This window comes from Pinus tabuliformis, chromosome 5_2 (genome assembly GCF_031772625.1).
Source record: "Pinus tabuliformis cultivar Carrire ecotype Pingquan chromosome 5_2, CPIR1, whole genome shotgun sequence".
In the NCBI taxonomy this organism is placed as follows: Eukaryota; Viridiplantae; Streptophyta; class Pinopsida; order Pinales; family Pinaceae; genus Pinus; species Pinus tabuliformis.
Genome location: NC_142306.1, coordinates 176,247,132 through 176,259,514, shown reverse-complemented (window position 1 = coordinate 176,259,514; position 12,383 = coordinate 176,247,132). Strand labels below are relative to the sequence as shown.

The window sequence follows — 12,383 nt, the reverse complement described above, 5'->3', positions numbered from 1 at the left end:
CCTCATCTTAAATAGCAGTCTAATGAATTAGTATCGAATGTGTGGAAAAGTGCAACTGATCCTTGTAGACATATTATGTAGATGGTCAAAACAAGTATGGAAGCAGAGGATGGAAGTATTGATAAGGCTTATCCATTGGTCGACGAACTTGAAAAGATTGAGATATTAGCTTAGTTTACACCAGAAGCCACCTATCCACAGAAACTTAATGACCTTACTTTTAAAAAAAATTCGTGACTGATGGTTATCAACAAGCAATGCAAATTGCTCAGTTTAGCATGAAGATGGTGGATAGGTGTGCAAGCAAATTGAACATTCATCATAGAATTTCAAAAGAGTGGTGAAGTTATTGTTATTAGCATGGATATAGAATGTGATTATACTAGGCAGACTGGTCTTATGAATGGGGAATTTGAAGAGGGGTAAATCGGTGAAGACTAATATAGAAATAAAGGTTGATATCACCCAATAGAGTGCTCATATGAAGCTAGACTCTCCTTTAGTCCCGGATTCTTCTGTCCTCTATTTAAAACATTGTTGACCTCTGAAGTCAGGCATGTGTCTTTAGAAACCGATGATGCTGAGTTGAAAATTCCCAAGTGAATAGTCACACCATTTCTTTCCACTATTGGTGGCTTACATATAGTTCTGCTTTCTGTAATATGCAAATCTATAGTATTTAAAGCAGCTGAAGCACCCAATGCTGAACTTCTCTTAGAAACAACGTCCTTTGTTGAAGATTCATCAAATGTCAAAGGATGCTTTGGTTCAACCTCCTGCCCTTCAGTCTCTAATAGACCAGTGTACTCCCTTTCGTAGGTAATATACTGGGCTTTTCTCCATCCATGCAATGGAAGGAAACCTCTCTCTTTGTTCTGAGATTCATGGTAAAAAGCTTCAACATATCGGTTCTACAAATCCAAGTGTGTTTCTTCATCTGCCATAGTGTTGCCTTCAAACACTGAGGAATCATTGGTGTCTTCTCTAACTGTTTCTACAGAGGGGCTGAGAGATTCTCCAGCATCAGAATGTACATTCTGAAATTCTTTCCCCAAAATACTATTTTGTAAAATCTCAATCCTATGAGTGTTAACAGGAGACAATAACCTGCTCTCCCCAAATATGTCAAGAGCACTATCTTCATCTCTCCAACTACCACGCACTGAATCAAAATCACTAGAATTATCCAACTCAGAGTACCACACTTGCTTTAATTTATGTACTGTTCATGTAGATAACTGTGTCTTGCACACCAGCTCGGCCATTTCCTGATTCAAAAACTCATCTAACCTCCTTGTCATGCGTATGATGCTGCCTTCAAATATATCTGTTCTACTGATAACCTCTGAAAATGAGGCACCCTTGGACCAATGGTAGATTACATCCATCAAATGTGGACGGGTTGTTGACTCAACATACTGCTCTATATCAACTTCTAACTTGCACTCACGTTGCACCTGTGCAATCCATCGTGCACTATCCTAAAGTTGACGCAATGGCTTCACAAGCTCATTAGTCAAATGTACTTGTTCAGATGATTTATCACATGGAATGAAACAGCTTGCAAGTGCTGCTATTTGATGATGATCCAGCTTATTGAATGTGCCATTGAACATCAATTCTGTCACAAGAAGTTCATATCTTGTGTCAATGAGACATGCAGCCCGGCCTTTCATTTGCACCACACCATCGGAATCAATGTGTCCAAGTCGCTTGAGCACTCTTGAGCGATTTTTTTTTTTTTAACTCTTCCCTAAATTTGTGAGGCTGAGAGTCATGCATTTTCATTCGAAGTTGCTGAGCTGCGCTATTTAATTCTACTTTTCTTTGAAAAGACCTCAACTGGTGTTCATCTTGTTCAGAGTTTGAAAGGGATGGGCAAGCAACTTTTGCTCCAATGCTTCAACTTCCCTTACAAGTTGGACAAAATCCGGATAATCAGTGCCCATATCTTCAATAGAGTCAAGCTTTGGAAGACCTTTTGGAAATTGATTTTATTTTATTTTATTTTTTTCAGCTCTTGCACTGCCATAAGTACACTATGTATATCTTGTGGAATGGCAACTCAAAAATTACTAAGAGAACAAATAAGGGGCAGTTGAACAGGTACCACATGCATTTCACCTTTTTGTCTAGGAGGAGGACATGGCTTTGGGCAGGGACCATCACTTGTCAAGCCAAAAGCACAATGTAGAAGAGTATCCACTATATAATTACTAGTACGAAAACCTAATATATTAGAAGGTAATGTGCTGGGTGGCATCGATGGCTTTTTCACCACATTAACTACCACTCCCCATCCCCACTCAGTTGTACCATCTCTTACTTTAATTAGCCTACCAGGAACCCGAAATAGAAGAACGCGCTCAGGCCTAGTAATTCCAGTCATCATTTGCTTCTCGAACTCTGCTATGCTTAGTCTTAGTTTATGATAATCTCCTCAGATGCACCAAGCATGGTTGCTTCTTGCTCCTATTTTGCAATCTTCTCTTCAACTTTTGGTAGTGCCTTATCATGTTGAAACTGATGGAAAGAATTCTTGATGCAATATTCAGAAACATCTTATTGATTACCTCTAAGTATTTGAATATATTAACCATATATTACTATAATTGCACGCGCACTTTCTCAAGTCCTAATCTTCCAAACTATTATGTCGTAATTAAACTTTTTAAAATATTACTACTTGTCTATGTTTAGTAGTCTGGTTTCAATTTTCAATTCCTTTTGGCATCGAAGCCCTCGCCGACTGACTCATTGCTCAGCTAACCAGATCAAAATCTAATTATTTAGCCCCGCCAGACCAACAATAAACTCAAAATCGAACAAATAAGACGCGTTGTGGATCCTAAACATTGTGTCGCCGTAACTGAAACAACGCTGCATCAGTACTGAAATCTACTCTGCGAGATATATCCAATGGTACAAACTCATGCTCGGATTAATTACATAATGCGCCATGCCGTCACAGAAAAGATGAGCAACTACACATGTCTACTAAGATCTCTCTTTCAATATCATGGGAGATTCCTGATGTATACTAACTAACGGTGCAGGTTTTCCCAAGATCATTTCCTTGCAAGACTTCATGTCATTACATACTAATATATGCCTACGATGGCTCTCGGGTCAGAGCGCGAACACTGAGATGGTTGGGGTCTCCACTGCCACCCGTCTCTTAATGAACGCCCCGTCTGTGACCTTTCAAGCTCCAGGCGGTGAAGGCCCGAGAACGTTCTGATGGATTGGTGGACATTTGCCTTATAGCCAGACGTCATATGCAATTATAAAAGGGTCGTAGGTTCAAACCTGCAAACCTATGTATCAACACCAGAGCGCTCCACTGTCACACCACCGCATGTCCCTTTATCCTTTGGTGGTTGACATACGTCAAAGGTTTAGACAATTAATATCATCATTTGACACCAAATGCCACCTAAGAAATGAGTTTCAATGCATCGGTGTTTTAAAAACGATGTGTGAGCACCGTGGCTTTTAGAATGCATGCAGGGTTGCGTAATACTTGCAGAGAAACTTGTATCATAAGAGCTCAAATTATGTAGAAAATACCACTGAAATTTGCTTTTATGATCGTCAAACGATTAGGGAGAAGGAAGGCAATGCGGCCAAAGCTAAGAAGACTTTTGGCGAGATGATCGCGCGGCTCGGGTGGGATCCCCTCAATACGGTTGCATATAATGCCTTTGGGCACCCTCTGCAAATTAGGCCAAATTGATGAGGCATTGAAGTTTCTGCATGTCATGAGGAGCAGAAATTGCTTTCTAGATAAGAGCTTTTTAGCACTGCTGGTCATGCCCTTTGTCTCCAGAACACGGCAGATGAAGCGGGCATGGTTTTTGAAACCATGATGCGGTGTGGGCATATTCCCAGCACCACCACTTACAATTCAATGATAAGTGCATATTGCTATGTTGGTAGAATGGATGATTGCTACCGTCTTTTCGATGGAATGGAGTTTAATGGTGCGTTTCCTGATTTTGTGACTTACAATACTATTTTCCAAACCCTTATGAAGGCACGACAAATGGAGGAAGCTGCCAGCATATTTCGCGAGATGAATAGAAATGAGCATGATTCAGATAGCGATAGATTTACAATGGCCTTAGTTGTGAAAGATCTAAATATAGCCTCAATGGTTTGGAAACACATGAGTAGCAAGTGTGTTTTCCCTAGCATGGAGTCTGTCAACCCCTTTATAAATACCCTCTGTGACGGTGGCAAGCGAGCAGAAGCACTGAAGTGTGTGGAAGAAATGAGGGATCAAGGAATTAAAGTGTCAGAGGGAATCTTGAAGAGGGTAAAGTTATCTGAATCAGACAAGAAGGATACAACTGAATGATCTTCAAAGAAGAGGAAGGAATGTCACTGACGAGGCAATGGAGTAGTTATTCAAATTTTAGATAACTTGATTAAAGAGGCACTCTTCTTTAGACAGAGTTCATTATGTTTGTAATGGAAGGCTGTATGTTTTATGAGTGAACTGCTTTTCCATAATATATTGTCACAAACTTTTGGCTCTTTGTTCTTTGTTTTTAGATCAGGCTTATGTTCCCGCTTAACATTTTTTTATTAACTTGTAACTGTTGATTTCAATTATTCGGTGTTTGACTCGTAACTTTTCATTCTACATGCCTACTATTTAGGGATTGTTCTTCTATGGTCTATCCTTGTTGTTTTGGATGATTTTTTTTTAATTTCTCACTACCTTACATATGTTGCATGAAATAAATTATTATTTTTTTTAATGCCATTCTTGATTTATTTGATTCTATGAAAGGGCAGCTGCTTTGCAGCTGGTTTCCCTGTATGCATTTGCGTTATGAGTTAGTGAATTTGAAGTAGAATTGGGATCTATACCAAAATGTAACCTTATCTTAACAGACTTCACAGATCCGAGAGTTTGAACTTAGCTTTGATACCAAATGTAAGGACTGTTGTTAAGATTCAACTAGATGGACAAATTTCTTGTAAAATTCTATCAAATTAAATGCAATTGCTTACTTGATTCTCCCATCTGGTGTCAGTCCACGTTGCTCCGAGTTTTCTGGTTCCGCTACCAAACCAACCGATTCCTCCTGCCTATTTGGGATCAACCTCTGCGGTTCCCAAATCCAGAGGACTTCGAAATGGAAGTCCATTGGCCCCCGTGCCCAAAACTCCAAGAACAACTCAAAATTTCCCAATTTTCAGTTCAAAATCGAGCACCTGGCTCATCCCTCAAACATATTGATTCTCTATCACCATTCTCTGTATTTCCTCCTTCCTACACTATATTCCAAATGTGAAGGCAATCCTCTGTTTTCCCAAAACTGATTCCCCCCCCACTTCTCCTTTAGATTTTTTTTTATAAAGGGAAGGTTTCTTCCCTCCGAAGAAACCCCACCTTCCTTTCCTCCAATCAATCCTAAGATTTAACCTTATCCATTAAGATATTATTACTTGAGTTGGTCATTATACATTAAATGAGGTTTTAACTTTATCATCTCAATCGACTTCGAGAAGAGGATTTTCTTTTAAGTACCTTAGCATGAATTGCCCAAAGGTTATGAAGTAAAATAAATCTTGTCCATTGTAATAGTAATTATTTAATATTTAAATAAAATTTTATTAATGAAATTAAATTAATATATTTTATTGTACTTCTTAACAAATAAGGTATTAATTAATACTTTTAAAAACTAATTCATTTTCTTAAATAGACATTTATATAATTAAATTAGTATGTATACTAGTGCAATGTCTGCGATGCATGTGTATGTAGCTATCATACACACATCTCGTAAACATGCTAATAATCAGTAACAACAACAAAGTTCAACAATTAATGACACCAACATCAAGGTACATAAAGGGCTTCATGCTCTTGATCAAATGCCAATCTCATACCCTCATGCACAACAGAATCAATTGGAAACATTGCAATCCCCGAAATCTTGAAATCTTGAAAACCATTAGTTTGTTGGATTTTGAGTGATATCTGAAAATCCAGTTTCTCCATATGAACCCAATGAGTTTGAAACCACTCTCAAACATCCTGAGTCATTTTATGGTAATGTTAAAAATTTAAGTAAAAGGATGAAAATGAAAGATAAAGGAAATGTCACTTTTATTTTAAGAATTTAACATGACCATTGATTGCCAACGTTGTTAGGGTTGAGAATCTTAACCACTTGTGAAAGCACTAGGGAGGGAGCAATCTTTTTTTTTGGCAGAAGTGATTTTTTTTTGGCTGGAGCGACCAGGGAACAATTCTTTTTTTGGTAGGAGCACGCTCTCGAATTTCAGGAGCGTGCTCCCGGGGTCGCTCCCCTGGAGCTTCTGAGTGGAGCGCACTTTGGGAGTGGATTCGGGGGGGGGGGGTCACTCCCCGCAACCTTGTCTCTTTTAGAGTAGCCACACGTGTGGTAGAAAGAGGCTGAGTTGAATGGAGTTTGATTGAGTTGCAGGAGGGTAGTTTGATCACATTTGACCAAGCTATAGGAACTCTGTTTTGGGTTGAGTTTGACCGTAGTTGACATAGATGCAGGAGGTCAAGTTTGACTACAGTTGACTGAGCTACATGCATAATATTCAAAACTAGAACCAGTGACCAGACCGGTCCACCTAATAAACCGGGTTTCAAGTCGAAACCCATTGAACTGGGACTAGTTAGGTCTCAATGAACCGTTTTAAAAAAAATACATTAAATAATTATTTATTAATGAAAAAAACTATTTTTAAGATTTAAAACCATGATTCCATACCAATAGTGACAAAATATGCAAAGTTTGCTCATCTATATACCATGTAAAGGTGAATATATCGAAATGGCACATAGTGTAATACATAACAATGACAAAATACATAATCAATGAGGCTCTAAATGGCCTATAAAGTCCAAAAACAATGCGACAAGCTATGAGGCCATTGGCCTACTACAAGACTACATGTCTACATATTAGTGTTTAACATGATCACTACTCATCATGATCAAACTCATCACCACTACTAGACACGATCATCAACACGACCTACATAAACATCATTTGTATCAGAGTCTGAGGATGCCTCATCCTCATCTGCAACCTTATTAGTAGCACCAATAGCAATAAAACTAGACCTAATGGAAGCACAAGTTGGTCGAGTTGCACAACTAGTGCCTTCCATTGGTTGTTTTCCTTTGCTTGATTCGGCTACTAGTTTTGGTTCCAATGGCGCTACCAGATTTGCATTGGGATCAACTCCCCCCCAACTCCATGTCAATATCAAAATCAACATCAAACTCAGATGGTTGGCTGTAGTTGACAAAGCTGTAGGAGGTCAAGTTTGATTGCAGTTGACCGAGTTGCATGCATAGTATTCAAAACCAAAACTAGTGACCGGACCGGTCCACCTAATAAATTGGGTTTCAAATCGAAACCCATTGAGTTGGGACTGGTAAGATCTCAATGAACTGGTTTTTTAAAAAATACATTAAATAATTATTTTTTAATGAAAAAAGACTATTTTTAAGATTTAAAACCATGATTCCATACCAATAGAGACAAAATATGCAAAGTTTGCTCATCTATATACCATGTAAAGGTGAATATATCAAAATGGCATTGAGTGCAATACATATCGGCGAAAAAATACATAATCAATGAGGCTCTAAATGGCCTATAAAGTCCAAAAATAATGCTACAAGCTATGGTGCCATTGGCCTACTACAAGGCCACACATCTACATATCAGTGATCAACATGATCACTCCTCATCATGATCAAACTCATCACCACTACTAGACACAGGATCATCAACACGAGCTACATAAACATCATCTGGATCAGAGTCTGAGGATGCCTTAGCCTCATTTGCAACCTCATTAGTAGCACCAGTAGCAATAAAACTAGATTTAATGGAAGCACAAGTTGATCGAGTTGCATGACTAGTGCCTTCCATTGGTTGTTTGCCTTTGCTTGATTTAGCTGCTGGTTCTGGTTCCAATCACGCTACCAGATCTACATTGGGATCAACCCCCCTAAATCCACGTCAATATCAAAATCAACATCAAATTCAATGGGTTGAGTCTTCTCCACCCATTCTGATGTTGGATCAATATCGTCCAATGTGATGGGATCTAGATCAAGTCTTCTATTCATCAATTGGTTGTGCCTTAGTTGAAAGTTGTATTGCAAAAAGACAAGATCATTTAACCCATTTTTGTTCCAAACAATTTCTCTTCCTTGTGTGTATGCGCTGAAACACAGAACAATTGCGCTTACGACCCGAAGCATTGCAAGTTTGGCTGAGGACTCTAACTGCGAACTTTTTCAATTGAGGACATTGGCAAGCCAAATGACTTCCACGAATGTGCTGCAAAGAAAAAGACATTAGTTAGTTCAATTCATCACTGATTTACAAGTATTTACAATTTGAATTGTAAACAATTGAACTTTAAAAGAGAAACAAATTGGAATTGCTTACCTGATTGATTGTTACATGAGTGGTTGTAGATGTATTTTGTGATGCACTTGGCATGCTCTACAATGTGTTTTACCCAATCCACTTTGCCTATGTCCTCAAGCATGAGGTCTATTCAATGTGCAGCACATGGAGTCCAAAATATGGTCTTATATTTGGAGTCTAGCATCTTTCCAACAAGAATATAGTTTGAGGCATTATCTATGATGACCTGCAGAACATTCTCCTCCCTCACTGCTTGAATAATCTCTTCCAAAATCTCAAATAGAAGGTTTGCATCCTTCACCTTATCAAATGTATCAATTGATCTAAAAAACATGGTACCTTGAGGGCAAGAAACAAGGAAATTAATGATAGTGCGGTTCTTTCCATCGGTCCATCCATCTGACATGATGGAACAACCTATTTTGGCCCATGACTCTCTGTACTCAGTGAAATACTCATCGATGTAAAAATATCTTTTTGCAAAAGAGATCTCCTCAAGTCATGCACACTAGGGCCTTTGAAGCCCTTTCTTGCAGCTATAATAGAGTCCCACATAGCTTGGTAATAAGGTGAGCGGGCAACATTAAATGGGATATCTGCATCATACCACCATCTAACAATGTATTGAAAAGCAGATTCTTTGCATTGATTTTTCCAATGGTCATCCAAAGTGGGTTGACGTTGAGTTAGACTTGGTTGGGAGGAAGTGGGATTAGTAGAGGCAGTGGCGGCAAATGTAGAAAAATAATGTTGGATGTTCATCCTCCTTTTTCTTTAGATTGTTGGCCTTGATTACACGACCCAAGAGCAGGAGGAACATAGTGAAAGGGATCATTGGTGGAAGGGATAAAAGAGGAGCCTTGAATTTCAAAATCATCATACCCACTATCTTTCATGGCTTGTAAAATTTCCTTCTTCCTTGCAATTTCTTCTTGGTTAGCTTTATCCCTAGCCTTATTCTCCTCAAACTTCTCAAACTTGGCAAGGTATTTTTGCCCTAATTGTTGAAAATGTAACTATGGTCGGTCTTCATAATTTCTATTGTACTTTATCATTTTGTATTTATTGTAAAATTGAAAAAGAAGAAAAATAAAATTATTTTGAAGCATGGGTTTCATGCTAATTTTATTTATTTATTAGGTCAAAGCCTCCATTGTAGGCTTCTAGGGTTTCTCTTGAGTCTTAAGTGTCATTCTCACACTTATTAGACTCTTCTTGTGCTTTTGTGTCACGTAAAGAAAAATATTTTTGAGTCAAAACAATTATTCGTCACCTCCTCACCAAGTCAGACCTACCTTGATGAAGTTGGCCTAGATTGGCTATTCAACCCTGTGGAAGCAGTGTAAATAGAAGAAGAGCTCGACCTATTTGGCATCAATCCATCAACAAGTTCAATTTGTAATGTAGGAAGAGAAAAAGAAGTGCGAAGTCAAGGACAAGAAGGTCAAGTCAAAGGAAGGACAAAAATCAAAGTTTTGGGACATCTCTCTCACACGTGCAAGTTTTCTAGGGTTTCTGGGCAAGTTGCAGGGCCGAAATTTCTGGAGTAACTACAGGTCTGAAATTCTGAGTTGCAGGGGGGGCTGAAATTCCAAATTGAAGCAGTTTTGAAGGAAGTGACTCTTGTTGACTTTGACAATATTTGTCTACTTGGAAGGAGGGCTGACTTGGTGATTGGAGGATGTCTTTGTCTTGGTCAAAAGGTCTTGGATTGTCTCACTTTGACTTGGTTCGATTATAGAAGAAGAATTTGATTGGGTTTTCCCCTAGAGAGGGGTTTTGCCTTGGCTGAGTGCCTACATCTTGTGTCTCTTGTTCTTGTGATCTTCATGCATTTTTGATTTGGTAATTGCTTGATGAAAGATAACATAATAAAGAAGTAAATAAGCCAACACAAATCACAAGTAATTATCAAGAAAAGAGGAATCAAAACCCTAATAACTACATGCATTGATTTCTCAACATGGTATCAAAGCTAAGGTGAAGGAAGGACTATTTGAAGATCACTTTGTTGGCTATCATTTGAAGGAAGAAAAGCACTCTTGAAAGGAAGATCTCTCTCATAAATGGCAAGATATTTGAAGATGGGACTGAAGACCCTTAAAGATCTCTTGAAAGTTGCAAGAAGCTTTGGTGTCAAGATCATCTACAATCTATCTAGGAGAGTCAAAATTGGAGGATTCATAGCAACACTTACAGGTACATTTGATGATGACAATGCATGGATCATTGATAGTGGAGCCTCAAGACACATGACAGGAGAAAGTGGACAACTACAAACTTTATCAAAAGGATCATCATCTCATTCAGTGGAACTTGGAGATAACAATAGCTATGCAGTCAAAGGCCTTGGATCTACCTCGTTGAAACTAGAAGATGGTGGAAAGCTTCATCTCAATGACATCCTCTATGTTCTAGGTTTGAAAAAGAATTTACTTTCTATTTCTTGTCTAGAAGATAAAGGAGATAGGATTGCCTTTATAGATGGAAAAGTTCTTGTTTGGGGAAAAGACTCTAGTATTGAAAAAGCAAGGGTTATTGGGATTCGTGAAGGAAGATTGTATAGACTTTTAACACATTCTCCTCAAGCTCTTGTTCACATGGATATTAGTCCCTCTAAGCTTTGGCATAGAAGATATGGGCACCTTCATTATAAAATATTTCCCTCTCTAAGTCAAATGGTAAAAGGCATCCCCAACTTGAAAGAGGATCATGAAGGAGTATGTAAGGGATGTGCTTTAGGGAAGAATACAAGGAAACCATTTTCAAGCAGTGACACAAGGTCTAAAGAAGTGTTAGATCTCATTCATTCCGATGTGTGTGGACCAATGGCAGATAAATCTCTTGGAGGCCATCTATATTATGTGACCTTCATTGATGATCACTCTAGGAAGACTTAGATCTATCTTCTCAAATCTAAGGATGAAGTCTTTGAAAAGTTTAAAGATTTCAAATTAGAAGTGGAGAACTTAAAAAAAGAAAGATAAAGACCCTTAGATCCGATAATGAACAAAATGGAGTAGCAGAAATGAAGAACAAAACCATTGAAGAATGCATTAAAACCATGATATTTGAGACCTTCCAAAATTCTTATGGGGAGAAGAAACATGACAACAATATACATACAAAATAGAAGTCCTTGTGGAATTCTTGAAAATATGACATCGAAAGAAGCATTCTCAGGGAAGAAGCTGTTGGGAAATGTAACTATGTTCGGTTTTCATTAATGTACTTGAGTCATCATGTAATGTACTTGTCAAAAAAATAAAGAAAAGAATTATTATTATTATTATTGTGACTTATTAAAGCATGGGTTTCATACTTGGGTCACCATGTTTTAGTTCAAAGTCCCCATTGAGGACTTCTAGGATTTATTTTGAGTCAATAGAATCATTGTACTTTTAAAGATCCTTCTTGGGCCTTTGAATCATATAAAAAGGTCTAGTATTGAGTCAAATATGATTTATGTATCCTCCACATCAAGTCGGCCTAAGGACCCTAATTCGACCCACAAGAAGCCTATAAATACGAGCTAGTCGAAGTCATTTGGAGCACCAACTCTCAAGCAAGTTAGATATCTCAAGAGTAGCTGGAGAAATGTGAAGTCTATTGCCGGGATGCTAAAAGAAGTGCAAATTTGGGAAGTCTAAGGAGAGGAAGAAAATCGAGATTTTTGTGCCCCTCTCATTTTTTTTTGTGGTGTGGATTGGGAGATCAAAGTCTCTTAAGTTGCGCTGTTGCCGAAAGATGCGGCCTAGTTGAAGTTGTTGGAAGTGGTTGAAGATCTTGAAGGCTGACTTGGTGTGGAGGGAAGGTCTGGGCTTGATCTAGGGTGAAGAGTCTCAAAGAATGCTTATTGAAAGGAATAATTATCTTGACTAGGTTTTCCCCTTGAGGGGGGTTTTGCCCTGGCATAGTGCCTATGTCTCACATCTC

The 12,383-nt window shown here is 38.4% G+C and overlaps 1 protein-coding gene and 1 pseudogene across 10 annotated transcripts in view; one reads left to right on the top strand and one right to left on the bottom strand.

The window, feature by feature from the left end:
* LOC149158109 (uncharacterized) overlaps positions 1-12,383 on the top strand; it is a 136,766-nt gene that overhangs the window by 103,418 nt on the left and 20,965 nt on the right. The gene's annotated exons all lie outside the window — the stretch shown is intronic.
* Positions 462-3,278, bottom strand: LOC149158110 (DExH-box ATP-dependent RNA helicase DExH10 pseudogene; annotated as a pseudogene).